This window comes from Pelodiscus sinensis, chromosome 19 (genome assembly GCF_052426305.1).
Source record: "Pelodiscus sinensis isolate ZL-2025 chromosome 19, ASM5242630v1, whole genome shotgun sequence".
Taxonomy (NCBI): Eukaryota; Metazoa; Chordata; order Testudines; family Trionychidae; genus Pelodiscus; species Pelodiscus sinensis.
The window spans coordinates 33,320,033-33,330,185 of NC_143070.1; positions in this window are offsets into that span (position 1 = coordinate 33,320,033).

Here is a 10,153-nt window from a genome sequence, read left to right on the forward strand (position 1 = left end):
ATAAAGTTAAAAGAGTTTATCTGAGGTGTTTATTGGCTCCTCTTCTATCTAAAACAAACCGACATCCGGCAACATCCGTGGTCCGGCATGATTTTATTGAGCCAGGTGTCTGCTTATCTGGTATGTGGCCAAGTTTCCCACGGTCCCATAAAGTTTGTTGACAGCCACCAGGCCTGGCGCTGTGGTCTGTGCTCTGATTTAGCTTGAATTTACCCATCAATGTCTTCTAAGAACCCAGCAAGCAGTGGAAGGGTCGATCATGCTGTTAGACAATATCGACTTCCTGTGGTCCGGCAAATTCTCTGGTCAGGCCCTGGTCAGGTCCCGAGGGTGCCAGCCGAGAGAGGTTCAACTTGTAGTGCTGACGTGTTTTCCCCAAATTTGGCTGGGATTGTAGGAGCCGGAGGGGCGCGAGCCCTTTCAACTGCTTCTATTTAAAGGGCTCACGCTTTCTGGGCGGCTCCTTTAAATAGCAGGAGTTGAAAGGGCTCCCGGCTCCCACCAACAAGTTGCCTGGGAACCGCAGGGGAGGCAAAAGCCCTTTCACCTCCTATTCAAAGGCCCCGACCCTTCCACCTGAGGCCCCGCCCCTTCAGGGGCAGCCTGAAACCACTTCAATGTTTTTTGCCTGACATCCTGTTGAAAGTCAGATTCCTTCTCTCCCGCCATCAGCTTCTCTTCTCCCCTAATTCAAATGGAACGATCCTCTTCCAGCGATTTTTTGGAAAGTTTCATGTCACATTGGCAAAGGCCAGTTTCTCAGTGTGATGGGGTGGACAGAGCCCCATCTTCCACTGGAGGCCGTTCAGCACCCTGGACAGCAGCGGGGACAGTGGAGAGGGCCTCCAAGAAGAGCAGAACGGCTGCCGGCCCTACAGCCAATCAGAGTTCAGCACCCTGGTATATAAGGAGCTGCTGAGTGAAGGTCAATCAGGGTACGTCTAGACGACAGATGCTGTTGACAAAGCTTCTGTCGACAAAGAGCGTCTAGACGACATCCAGTTCTGTCGACAAAGCAAGCCGCTTTGTCGACATGACAGTGTAGACGCAAAGGACGGCGTAGATGCAATAACGCCTTCTGTCGACAAAAAGCGTTATTCCTCGGAGAATGAGGTTTACCACTGTCGACAAAACTGCTGAGTTCTGTTGACGTTATGTCGACAGAACTCGGCGGTAGTGTAGATGCAGGTATAGTTTTGACAACAAAACCCTGTAGTCTAGACACACCCTGGCTGTATCTACACTGGCATGAATTTCTGGAACTGCTTAAAACGGAATACTATTCCGTTTTCAGTTTTTCCAGAAAAGGAGTGTCTACATTGGCAGGCTGCTTTTCCGTAAAAGCCCTTTTTCTGGAAAAGCGTCTGTGGCCAATGTAGACACGCTTTTCCGGAAAAGATCCCCGATCGCCATTTTCGCGATCGGGGCTTTTTTCCGGAAAAGACTACTGGGCTGTCTACACTGGCCCTTTTCCGGAACAGTGTTCCGGAATAAGGACTTATGCCCGAGCAGGAGCAGAATAGTTTTTCCGGAATAGCGGCTGATTTTGTACAGTAGAGCATCGTTGCTTTTCCGGAAATTCAAGGGCCAGTGTAGACAGCTCACAGCTTATTCCGGAAAAGCGGCTGATTTTCCGGAATAAGTGGCCCAGTGTAGACACAGCCTTAGTTCCTTCCTGGAGCTCAACCTGGCCAGAACTCTGGGCTGGCTGGGAGCATCAGCACCTGGGTCAGCTCCGAGTGGGAGCTGGACCTTTTCAAGGAACCAAGGCTAGATCCTGCAACAGGAGGCTAGCTTGGTGGTGTGGAAGAACCCCGCGCAAGCGGGGAACCCTGCACCTCGACCGCCAATTGGACTGTATCTCACCCCAAGTGGGTGAGGTCATTGTTGCGAGCCCCCTTGTAGCCACTAAGGGTGTGTCTAGACTACTAGAGTTTTGTCGACAAAAGTGGACTTTTGTCGACAAAACTATACCTGCGTCTACACTACCGCTGAGTTCTGTCGACATAACGTCGACAGAACTCAGCAGTTTTGTCGACGCTGGTAAACCTCATTTTACGAGGCATAACACCTTCTGTCGACAGAGTTCTGTCGACAGAAGGTGTTATTGCCTGTAGGGTTGCGTCTAGACTACACTGCCATGTCGACAAAGCAGCTTGCTTTGTCGACAGAACTGAATGTGTCTAGACGCTCTGTCGACAGAAGTTTTGTTGACAGTATCTGTAGACAAAACCCTGTAGTCTAGACGTACCCTAAGGGGCAATATCTGACAGGACTGAACCTGTAACACTCCCGTTCCTTCCCACAAAAGGACTCGAGACTCCACGCCGCAGGGAATCGCTACGGTCTAGTTTATTACTTACTCGTCGAAAGAAAAGGAACGAAACAAAACAAAAGAAACACCGAGCCCTCGGGACAACTCAATGCGCAAACATGTCAATCCAGTACATGGCATTTAAAAAAAAACAAACAAACAACCCAACACAACCCCAAACCAAGTGGGCACGTTGCTGTTCACAAGCAGTCGAACATTTCCAAGCTGGTCAGAACGTACAGACACAGTGGGCGCCAGTTACAAAAGCAAACAAGCAGATACTAGAAAATATATAAATCTCAGTTACATTGTAGTTAAGTAATTACCATCTAATATTGGAGCGGTAGCCGCTTGTTGGCCGGCAGGAGGGCAGTATTTCTGAGCCTAGCTGAGGCTTTTATCCCCTTTGGGGATGAGTGTGGCAGAGGCAGAGTTTCTGGTGAAGTCTCTGTCATCCCCACCCCACGCTCTGGAGCAGAGGGGGTGGAAGATGCCCGGCCAAAAGTCAACATCTCCCTCTGGCCTCAGCAACGTGATTCAGGCAGGGTGCAGGCATTATGGTGGGCCAGCTTCCTTCTTGATTAGCACAAAGACCTCGGCCTGGGAGAGGTGGGACACGTCAGTGTCTCTGCCCTGCGGGGAGATTGTCATTCACTCAGCCCTTGCGTTTGGTGCTGGTCCATTCAGGCTCAAGGCAGGTCTCCCTTGGAGGAGGCACGGAGTAGTCTGTCCCGTAAGTATTACAACGCAGAGCCCCAGCCCTGCTATCCAGGAGAGGTCTTTGTGGAGCTATTTGTCCTCACAATTTCCTGCAGCTGCAGGTTCCACAGGTTAAACCCATGTGACACTAAGGATTATCTAAAGAATACTCTCTCCTCCCAGGCTCATGGGTGTTATTCACACCTTCCTCCTCCATGCCTCCCATCTATTCTCCTCTGACTCCCCACTTTTCCCCTGCTGGTTGGGCTGGGCCCAGCCGGTCCCAAGAACTTCTGATAGGACGGTTTCTCACTTTACCTGTTCTGAGTCCCAGCTGAAAGGAAACTCCTCAAGTGCGAGCAGGAAGGGGACAGACTGGACAGAACCCATGTACGGGAAGGGCAGGGTTGGGGGCAGAGAGGGAGAGTGATCTGGGGGCAGCCTTTCTCTGATCTTGCCCCTTCCCCCTCATCCTATAACCTTCCAATGTTTGCTTCTCTGCCACCCGCGCTCCTTCCCTCTCTAATGCCCGTCCCCGCACGGCCAAACCATTCGATCCCACTTCTACCCATCCCACAATTTCCCTCCCAACCCAGCTCTCCCCGCCCCCCCATCCTCAAATGCCTGCCCCACCTTCCTCCACGCTTAGTCCCTCTCTCCTGGGAAGCAGGACTTCCCTTTCGCTTAGGTGACATCTAGACTATGGTTCTCCCCCCTCCCCCCCCCGAAAGGAGATATGCAAATGTGGTGCTAATTTGCACACCGTCTTCCGGTCGCTTTTTCAAAAGCAGGTTTTTTAAAAGCGAAAGTAGTCTGGATGCATTTTTTTGGCACCTCCCCCCCTTTTTCGGAAAACAAAACAAAACAAAACCTCACTCTTCCTAAAAAAAAAGATTTCGTGGTTTTTCGAAAAAGGGTGTGTTTTTTTCCCCGGAAAAAAACCGCCTGCGTCCAGACTACTTTCGCTTTCGGAAAACCCGCTTTCGAAAAAGCGATCGGAAGAAGATATGCAAATTAGCTCCACATTTGCATAGCTCCTTTTGGGGAAAAAAAACTCCATCGTCTAGACGCAGCCTCAGTGAGTGAAGAAATTGGGACCAAGGCGGTTATGAGGACACCGGCCACTCCCCACCCAATCACCATCCCGGAAAGAATCCAAGCCAAGGTCTGGTGTTGAGAAGTAGGTGGTGCATGGGGAGGGGATCTTGAAACAGGCACTGGAAGTCCCTGGAGGATGGTTCTCTCTTCCTCACCCACATGGGCCCTGCTAGGCCAGAGGATCTGTTTGGGGCTACTTGCTGCTGTCCCTTGAACCCAGAGACGAGACGCTACTCACATAGGACAAGAAGCAATGGGCTCCAGCTGCAGCAAGGGAAGTTGAGGCTGGACATTGGGAAAAACTTCCTACCGGTCAGGGCGGTGAAACACTGGAATAAATTGCTTGGGGGGGTATGTGTGGAATCTCCATCCCTGGAGATATCTAAGAGCAGGTTAGGCAAACACCTGTCAGGGATGATCTGGATGGTGCTTGGTCCTGCCGTGAAGGCAGGGGACTGGACTTGGTGACCTCTCAAGGTCCCTTCCAGTTCTAGTGTTCTAGGATTCTATCTAGCTCTTTTTTGAACCTCGTTACAAGTCCTGCTCTTCGCAGCATCTTCTGGCAAGGAGTTCCACAGGTTGATGGTGCATTTCAGGAAGAAGTCCTAGTGTTCTATGTCTCTGATCTTTAGAGTCTCTCTCCAGTGCGGACTCTCTGCCATGGCGCCAGACCTGAGCTCCGGCCGCCAGCGGACGCCTACGATGGTTTTCTCTCCCATGCAGAATCTTGGACGGGCCGTCAACGTCCCCTCGGCCACCACCGCCAGCAGTGTCAGGAGTTCCAGGCACCGCTGGTTCTACATTGAGTAGCCTGCCTGCGCGCTCTCGCTCTTCAGGACATGGAAAACGATACTTCCCTGCTCGGAGGACCTCCCCGCCTACGAGAAAGACAGCAGCTCATACGTGTGTTAAGCAGAGGAAGGGGGAAATCTGGCCTTGACCCCAGAGCTGGCCAGAGGTTCAGATGGTGGGTCACAGAGAAGAGCAGTGTTTGTTATTAAGAAGTGTTGCAGGTGGCGGACTAACAGGCTGAAGGAGCATGTCTTGAGAAGGGACCTGAAGGAGAGAAGGTGGGACCCTGTTCCGCTTGCATGGAGAGGTGCATCCGTTCTCAGCATCCGGGGGAGCCGCCAGACCCCGGTCTCTGCAGCCCACCAGGTCTTTTCTCCCACAATTTCTCAGTGCCTGCAGTCACCCAAGTTCCTCGGCTGGCTTATCGGCATCACGCTGGCTCCCAGCACCCGAGGCGGTGGCCCGGAAACTTTACGACTCTTACACCGATGATGAAGGCCAGCAACGACCTGCCCGAGAGCCCATGCGTGGGTCCTCCAAAGGCGTATCCTGCCCATTAAGTAAGTAGTCAACGGCTCCTCAGCTCTGTTGCATTAGTTTTCCAGCAGCGACATTCCAGTGGGGTTACTCCTGATTTACACCAGGAGGGGAAGCAGGAACTCCAGTGGGGTCCTTCCCAGTATTTAACACCCATGTTTGCATAGGTGTAAATAGCTCCCTGGAGGGGAAGCCAGGCAGTGGGCCGTCGCACCCCCGATCCTGCAAACACTCCCGCACCCAAGCAACGAGCTCCCATACGGTCCCACTGCTCCAGGAAGTCTCTGCCTGGGATATCTGCCCACGACCCACTCCCGCCCCTCCAATGTCTTCCCCTTCCACACGAGTCCCCGGGCGTCTTCGGCCGGAGATCTGGGACTTATGCTCACTCAGTTTTCCGTCCCTCTCGAGGGCCGCATGAGCCGGCTAGTGAAGCTGTCAAGATCAATTCTTTCAGCTCACGCGTTTAAAGCCAAAGGTCCGGGACTCCAGCTGCCGCCGTCTCCTCTGGGGGCAGCCTGTCACAACCCACAGAGGCAGTGACCCCATACTGGGGGTTCTCCCAAGAGAGAAATTTCACCCCCCACCCCACCCCCGTGTATCCGCATTTGCAAGGTTCGCTCAGAATCAGCACTGCCATCGGTGTCATTAGATACCAACACCTGGTTGCCTTTCGGACCCTCCGTTTCTCGCCCAATTCCTCTCCTTGGCCGTCTCCTCCTTTCCACACTGTCTATTGTTTTGTTTCGGGTGCATATATAGGATATGAACCATTGTCTAAAATATTCTCTATCGGTTTTAAAAATTATTTGAATCCCTTTTCTCTGGTTTTATCTTGCACTCTTGCTTTGTTGCTATTTCTTTGATACACGTTTTCTTTAACTTGCCTCTTCTTGTACGTAATCCTAGAGTTTAAGGCCAGAAGGGACAACCGGACTGTTGAGTCTGACTTCCTGTCCGTCACAGGAAGTGCCAGTCCCCACACACTAAACCCAACAAACCCTTTCCTACTTCCGTAGAACTTTTTAACCTTTGACAGTTTCTCTTTTTCTTCTTCCTATTTTAAAATCCATTTTCTTATACTCTGCAACATTTCACATTTTATTTCTCAGACTGTCCGATTCTGGTTTGTATTTCTAATTTACACCACTTTTTGACTGTGAACCCCTTGCGAGTCCTTGAATATTTAACGTTTTCCTAATTTCCTTTTCATTTGTAACCATGTACAGTTGCATGGTTTTCAACTCTTCCCTAATTTCTTTTTTAAAAACTTTCTCGTTTTCTATTTTTTCAACGTTTTTTTTTCCTTTAAACATTGGCTTGTAACCCTTTTCGTTTTTTTCTTTTGGGGATTTTCTTGGACTCCGTTAGCGTTTTTCGGAGGTGTGTTTGACCCTTCCAGTTTCCTCTTGGTTTCCAGAAAGGTCTTTTAACTCTTCACACTTTTCTTCAGTGATTGGGTTTGCCCAGTTAGGCCCTCAGTCGGCAAAGACGGGACGTTCATGCTTCGCTTGATGAACTGGGAATCACCCTGCTGATTTCAGGGAGACTGTGCCAGTTAAGCATGTGCTTACAGGATGGGGGCTTTAACCCTTTCCTACTTTCTTGTTTAACTTGTATTCAGTACCCCGATATGCCCTCGGGTCCCCCCCACTACACCTTCCCAGAAGGGACACCACGGAGGACATGGGACTTGGTCTCTCAGCTAGTGAAACCTGGTATTTTGCCCCACTGATGCGGATTTGCACTAACTCGGGCGCTGAACACACTGAAGGTCAAACTGGGTGAGATTAGGTAGAGGGGATGGAGCAGGAGGAGATAAGACCCAAGCTGCCGGCTGGAGCAGCCTCGTGCAGCCATGGGGGGAAGATGAGGGACCCTGTGTTTGGGTTCGAGTCCTGATGACGCTGATGCCAAAATGGGCTGGACTGTGGGATGGGGGGATGGGATCCTGGTACAGAGAGGAAGAAGCCGGTCGGTGGGGATGGAAGGGAAGTGAGGCGGGAAAGCTAGGGAACGCCCGTGGGGAAGCCAGGGAGGTGCGGTCAGAGGAAAAGCTCTTGGACTCTGGTGACAGACAGGACGGGACAGGAAGGAACAGAGAGACTGGAGCCCGTGGGAATTCAGAGGGGGCGACTCTGGGGACAGCCAGGAGAGTGGAATTGCTGACGGAGGCAGCGAGAACAGGCAGTAAGGAGAGCGGGGGAAGGAAGCCATGGAGCTGGGATCCTGCCGTGCCGGCATGAACGCCGGAAGGCCAAAGGAACGGAGAAGGCTCCTCTACACAGGAAACACTTCAGCAGTGCAACGGCAGCACTTGAGCAGAGACGCTACCTGCGCCGACAGGGGGGGCTCCCCCATCGGTAGGTCATCCGCCTCCCCAAGAGAAGGTAGAGAATTCTTCTGTCAACCTAGCGCTGTTTACACGGGGCCTTGGGTTGGCTTAGCTATGTCACTCGGGGGTGTGGAATTTTCACACCCCTGAGAAATGGTTGTGCTAATTTTTTTCCCCATCTATGGGCAGAAGGAGATGGAGACCGGTCAAAGGGTGAGCAAACGGAACTGGGGTTCAGAAGAGAGTTGGGGTGGCATGAGTGGGGGACAGGAACTCAAGAAGCAGATGACGCCTACTAGGTGGTTTTGATTTCTTTGCTGCGTCTGAAGCACTTAGCAAAGTTCTGGTCAGAGAGAGAGGAGAAAGCAGTTGAAATATTGATGAGGACTGGTACGTTTCTGCTTCCTGAAGGTGTTCCTAAAACTTTTGCCAACCGAGGACTCACTCCTGCCAGGGTGTATTTTTGAACCGGCATACACACGAAAAGGAAAACTTGTGGGAAAATTCTGGATTTGTGAACATCTTCACAAGGAAGCCGCAGGCCCTCCGATTAATAAAACCGACGGAAATTTTTCTTTTACGGTTGTGACCTTGACAAAAGTATCTTTGTTCCTTTGCTTTTAAAAAAAGTTACTGAATTTTCATTCCCTCCCCTTCACATTTTCAGAATTTCTTTTTATAGCTTCATCTTCATTTTCGAAACTTTGGAAAATGGAATTTTTGACTCGGGAATGAAAAAAACGGTCAACGATGAAAGAGTTGGTTCGATTTTGAAAATTGCCAGTGGTCTGCATCGAAACTGGCAATGGAAATCCAGCAACATGAAAACCCTCCAAAAATGACAAGAAAAAGTGAAAAAAACCCGCCTCAAAGAGCAACTAACATATTTGCAGCATTTCTGTAAAAAATAAAATAAAAACCAAAATGCAACCCCACCCCATTCCAAAATCCAAATGAATTTGCAAAAATGTTCATTGTTGAAAAAGGGCTCGTGTCATTAAAAATATTTTCTTAAAAAAAAAAATCGAACAGTTCTACTTGGGAATAACTCGCGTAAATGCAAGCGAAACACAACTTAGCCCGTTTGAATATGAACATATTCACAAATCACTGTTATTCTTCTAGCTCTAGGCTACAATCAAGGAGAATAAGTAGGCACCGGATAGTACCTAGATGGAGGGGTGGGTGATGGGCAGAGTTAGGCAAGGAAAGATGGTAGAACGGAACGACTATTAACCTGTACTGGAGGAAATAGGCATCGTCACTGGATATTCTCCTGAGTCTCCCGGCGGTATGGGAGCTGGAAGAGAAGCAGAAACCAGGGCATGATGGAACAGACAAGAAAGTTGAAGTTGGTCCTGTTTTGGGCCGGGGACTGGACTTGATGACTCCTGAAGGCTCTGCCCGCCGTAGGAGCCCATGAATGAAGATGCAACGGCTAATGGGTGATCAGTAACGAATCTCACGCTTCTTGGCGTGACTCGGCAGCGAGGTGAGGAAGAGGCTGAAAACATCAAGGGAGGCACAGAGCGAAGGTGACGGAAGGGCTGTCCAGTTGGGCAGAAGGGGGACTGTATGGAAAGAGGTGACTTAGTTACTGGGGAATATGAATTCAGAGCCCAAGAGGGGCCAGAAAGAGAGCTGGGGGCAGCGAGGAGGTCAAAAGAGAGTCAAGGAAAGTGATTCAGTGCTGTAAGTCTCAAGTTGCAGTGGGGGAGGTCTAGGTTGGAGATCAGGACAAACGATTTCCCTAGGAGGGTGGGGAAGCACGGGGATGGGTTCCCTAGGGAGGGGGTGGAATCTCCATCCCTAGAGGAGTTTTAGTCTCGGCTTGACCAAGCCCTGGCTGGCATGATTGAGTTGGGGTCGGTCCTGCTGTGGGTAGGGGGCTGGACTCGATGACTCCTGAGGTCTATGCACACCCTGGGATTCTGGGATTCTATGAGGACGTTGGGGAGAGCAAGCAAGATGCGGTAGTGTTGGAGGTCGCCTGGAGGTGTGGAAGAGGGTGGGGAGGTGGGAGGAGCCAGGCGTGTGAAGGTCAAGAAGAGGTGGTGGGCGTGGCTCTCGGAGGAGGAGAAGACGACCTGGGGAAGGAGGAAGGAGCTGGAGAGTAGGGAGCTGACAGCACAGCCCTGGGGGCAGGAAGAGTGAGAGGGGAGACAAAATGCAGGGCAGGAGGGGGAGACATGGGGAAAGCGAAGAGGGAGGCAGGTGAGAATTAGGCAGTGTGAGGGGGGAATGAGAGCGGCGGGGGGGCGACGGGAGGGGAGAAAGGCAAGATTCTTGGGCAGTAGGGAGGGAGAGGGGTAGGTGAGAATTAGGGAGTGTGAGAGGGGGAACGGAACGGCAGTGGGGGGCGACGGGAGGGGAAAAGG